The sequence below is a fragment of the Schistocerca nitens genome, chromosome 7 (assembly GCF_023898315.1).
Source record: "Schistocerca nitens isolate TAMUIC-IGC-003100 chromosome 7, iqSchNite1.1, whole genome shotgun sequence".
NCBI lineage: Eukaryota > Metazoa > Arthropoda > Insecta > Orthoptera > Acrididae > Schistocerca > Schistocerca nitens.
In genome coordinates, this window is record NC_064620.1 from 9,891,762 (window position 1) to 9,897,146 (window position 5,385).

Here is a 5,385-nt window from a genome sequence, read left to right on the forward strand (position 1 = left end):
TAGGAGCTTCTCCAACTTCCTTGAACCGCCGACACCATCGACACTTCTCGTCCAACGTGTTGGGTAATTTTTCAGATGGACTATCAGCCTTCTCCGATTCTGCAGTAGGCCACATTTGAAATTCAGTTGATGTTGGTGTTGTATTCAGCTTGAAGAGTGCTTTGGCACAGCTCTCTAGGCTAACCAATCCTTTGCAAGCCTTTACATCGATGCGTAACAATCACACCTTGCAACCGTTAAATCTGGATATTGTATCCAGTCTTCTTCTCCCTCTACAGTTTTTACTCCCATATTTCTGTCCATAACCAAGCTGACGATTCTTTGATGCCTCAGAGTGTGTTCTATCAACCGATCACTTCATTTAATCTACTTGTGGTATAGATTTCTTTTCTGTCAGTTCGGTTCAGTAATTCCTCATTATCTACACGACGTACACATATAATCTTCTTAATTTTCCTATAGCGCCACGTTTTAAAAGTTTCTATTCTCATCTTGTATGAACTGTTTATCGTCTACGTTTCACTTCCGTAAAAGACAGTACTTCAAGCGAATATCTTCACAAAACGCTCTCTAACGCTGACATTTGTATTAGATGTTAAGAAAATTTCTGAAATGCTCTTCTTGCTATTGCCAGGCTGGATTTTACATCCTTTTTATTTTGGGCATCATCAGTTACTTTTCTCGCCAAATTACAAAACTCATGTACCACCTTTTAGCGTTTCATTTCCTAGTCTAATTCCTTTAGCATGAATTGATTTATTCGGTTACAGCAAAAGAAATGATAATATCCCACAAGTCTCTGTTTTGTCCCCATTCCTTTTTAATTTGTATACATACGACCTTCCAGAAATAGCTTGGGAATTTTTCGAGGGGCCTTCAATAAATAAGTAACTGAACACATGTATTCCAGAGGTCCACAGATACAGTTGAAACGTCCCCTTTTTGAACAATTATACAAGACTGTGCTTTAACTGACACACAATATTTTGTTAGCGCAACGCAATCTGACTATCAAAGATCCCTGCAAAAGAATGGCCCTGAGTAACATTAAACTATCTTCATTACTCGAACTACTGCAATACAGCGAGCGCCACTACTGCCAGCTAAATAAAAGATTCAAACTATGGAAGGCACTAACTACTGATAGGGATAGTTAGCAAATGAAAGATATTAATAGAGAACAAACACTGTATTTACCTTAATAGTCATAATATATATAGCAGTTCATGACAAATTACAAAACTCCGCCATCTCTCTCTCCACATCCACCACTGCTGGCGGCTCACCTCCAACTGCGCAACGCTACGCGCTCTTCACATCCAGCTGCCGCTGCCCAACACTACAATGGCAGACAACAATGCAAACCAGCCACAGACTGCACACAGCACAGCCAGTGATTTTTCATATAGAGCGCTACGTGGCGTTACCAATAATAAAACATAAACAGCCTACTTACATAGCCCCCATGCTCCCCACAAAAAAATTTACAAATTGTTTTGGGCACTGGGCAATACATATTTGTTAAAATTTTTCATAATCGTAATTACAATAACAAAGAAATCAAATGCACACACTTATTGATACAATGTTGGTCAAAAGCTAAAATTTTCTCACAGTCCATAAAGATAGTTCTGATCATTCATCATAATAGTAATTACAGTTTTCTTTCACAAAGTCTCATTAGTAAAAGAAATTGCACACAGAAGTAGTGGATTTCCATGCAGTCTTGAAGAAGTAGTGTTGTCCTTCCAACGGAAAGACAGTGCTGACTCTTGACATACTGACAGGTAATGGGCCACAACAGAGCAAACCCACAGCAGAGTCAGTCGAAGTTTTGAAGAGTATTGGTAGGTAGGTCATCACAGAGCAGACCCACCAGATGTGCAGACTCACTGCAGTCCTTGTAGAAATAATGGCACTGGTGAGTCAGCAAAGGTGTAGACCCACTGTAGTCCTTGTAGAGATGGCCAGCAGCCATCTGTTGTGACTGTGCAGGTGCACAATCACCATTGAAGAGTCTTGCGGATAATATAGCAAGTCCATGAACCACCACTCGTGCACTCACAAAAAAATTTTTTTTTTTGAAATGTCCTTAGAACCAGCAATGCTGTTATCCAGTCCCTTGCTGAATTATTAACACACGTGCAAACACTATCAGTCCTTACTTCTCACATATTGTCCATATACTATGACCAACAGAAACGTGTGCAGTGAAATGGAACTTACAAGTTAATAATATGATGAACTGGTGTCAATTTCAATTTTATAACATAAGAATACAATTACAAAGGTACAAAATACATCATTAAAGAACATAACAATAGAGATAACATTTGTAGTACAGGCTTTACAACAGAATAGAAATAAACATATGCATCAATGTTACAGGAATTATGAGATAAGTAGATACATAAAAGATCAGAATAAATTTTGAAACATCAACTTCACACATGAGCATTAAAACAAAACAGAATAAATAATGTCTAAGCATATTTACAAGGTAAATAACATATTATTAATGCCAATTATATTTGAGGATAACAGTATTCCTCATCATAGTGAATGTAGCTTAGTATTAGAAAAATTCTACAACATAAGTCTTATCAGATAAACATATAAATACAGGAAAAACATAAATACACAAGGGTACACAAACATATAGCGGAATAATACAAGGAAAGGCTTGGCTTGGCTCTGAGCACTATGGGACTTAACATCTATGGTCATCAGTCCCCTAGAACTTAGAACTACTTAAACCTAACTAACCTAAGGACATCACACACAACACCCAGCCATCACGAGGCAGAGAAAATCCCTGACCCCGCCGGGAATCGAACCCGGGAACCCGGGCGTGGGAAGCGAGAACGCGACCGCACGACCACGAGATGCGGGCAATACAAGGAAAGGACAGGGTTTGTTTTACTGCAGTATTTTGCAAACAAAACTTTGTTTACTTCTCGGAGATCTCCCTTCGTTCTTCATTATTTCCAAAAGTCCTATCTATACCTGCTTTCTGTACTTTTCTCGTATAGCCTCTCAGTGCATTTCTTCAAATTCATCGCAACTCATTCTCTTATAGGCTACCCCCTCTTAAGCTAACGTAAATCTACTGAGCTCAGATGCTAAACTAAGGGACGAGGCAATGCAGCAGCACAGAACAATTAACACAAACATCAATGACAAAAAATTTAAATAGGCAAAGCAATTGCAATAGTACAACTAATATAAGGCAATCCGCAGCAAACAAGAAAAATAAATCTGGCTTAGCAGAGTAGCACAAATTAAAATTCAGTAGCACTATGCCTGGCAACCAGCAGCAGAAAATTAAATAACTTATACCTAAACATGACAAAGCTCAAGCAGAAAAAATATTACACTAAAAATGGCCATGTCTAATACCTATGTCACATCTTAACACTAGAGTGATGCATCACAATTTATTCTACAAAAGAAATTACCAAGTACTTGAAAATTATGAATGCAGTTCCTGTGAAGGTAAATGTCTTTTTGTGCTCCCTCATTTTTTTTGAAAACATTATTATTTACTCGATCTGTAGACAGAAAATATTTATATTAGTACATCTATAAAATTTTATTTTAACCAATGCTGCAGTGCAGCTAGAAACTAGATATTAAACAAATTGAGTAAATAAATACATAAAGCAAGCCATATGGCACTTCTCTCAACTAGCAAGACAATAGCCATGAAATGTTTCTCATTGTTTCATTAGGCATTTTAGTAAATATCATAAATTAAGAGCTCCACAGTATAATCATATGTTTTCAAGATTGAGCATGTCGTATTTGCGATGCTTTCTACAAAGGAATGTCAGAAGTGAGGTTAATGGCCTCTTTTTTTTTCCACCTAATGGCTTTTTCTCCAGGCGGCTGGCCCAGCTGGGCGCCAAAACGCATTACATCAAGGTCACTTAGCTTTCTTACCGAAATATTTACGACAGCAGTTTCCGCTACAGTGACAGTCTCATATAAAAATTTCAAAGGTCGAGAATTTGCGTTACAAATGTGTAGAAACAAAATCCTATAAATATAACAGTGTCCAAAAAATTTTCGTCGGCATTGTAATACATTCGCGCATTTACATACATTTCATAACTCTTAAAGTACGATTCTTGGTTTCCAACAACTTTTTTCACAAACCAGAGTCCCTAACCAATACTCATTATTCCTTACCTTTTTACACATATACATATTCGTCGACACTTCTTCAATATTTCCTCATAACAGATATGTAGCATAATCAAATAACTCATATAGCATCAGCTTATTAATCATAAACATACCTCAGCAGCATAATACACATCGTCGTCGTAATAATAACATCATAACACCTCAGTCAAATCTCAAAAACGTCGTAGCTTTCTACAATAATTTCAAAACCTAAAGAAAATTCTCTGCTCATTTCAGTAGTGTCATCTACCTCAAACGTACTTTAAAATCATGCTCCCTTACCAAATACATCATTCAAAGCTCTTATAGTATCACAATGGTTCCGAAAAAATGTGAACAGTTCACAAAGTACAGACAAAATACAATTTCATAAGTGTGAAGTTATCCAACTGTGAAATTGCGTAAACATGAAGTTATCCAACGGTGTAATTACGTAAACATCTGTCACTGACGTAGTAAAAAAAAGTTTGTCTCTCTCAGTTAAATGATCAGATAGCTGTGTAATTATGTGTTAGAGAAATATGGTACCGATGTGTAAAGTTGTATAAGCAAATACCATATTAGCTAGGGCTCCTTGTGCTGCCAAACACATGGTACACAAAGTAGGCATGTACCCCCTGAGGATTAATGTAATTATACCCTCAGGTGTTACAGATTATTGCAATGGAATAAAATGTATCACGGAAAACTTTCTTTGTAATTCAAAAACCTTTAAAAATAAATGTTTTAAGTATAAAATTAATCACTCAAATACATGTACTGTAGCGCTAAACTGTGCGTCTTGTTGTAAGATAATCTCTGTGGAAGTGTCGTAGTTGTCATCCTCCGTAAGCAAAGTTCTGCTGAAGTCAATATACTTACCTCATCATAAACGAAAGTGAAATGCTTTGCATATGGATACCGTAGTTAATACGTACCTTACCGTGATCAAGAAAGCACTATAATGTAACGTATTGTTGTGCTACGAAAAAGGCTGTCTCATTGTAGCTATACCACAAAAGTTACTATTAAAACATGTTTTACTTTCCAGAATAGTACAGAAAAACTGTGCAGAAATAAAACAGAAACACTGCAAAAGCAACCTTGTATATTGTCACTTATTAGTAGCGTCGTGATAAAATCGTGTAGCTGTCACATAAACTAATCACTGTGTCATCTGGTATCTCACAGAAAGTACTTTAAATCCAGAATGTATTT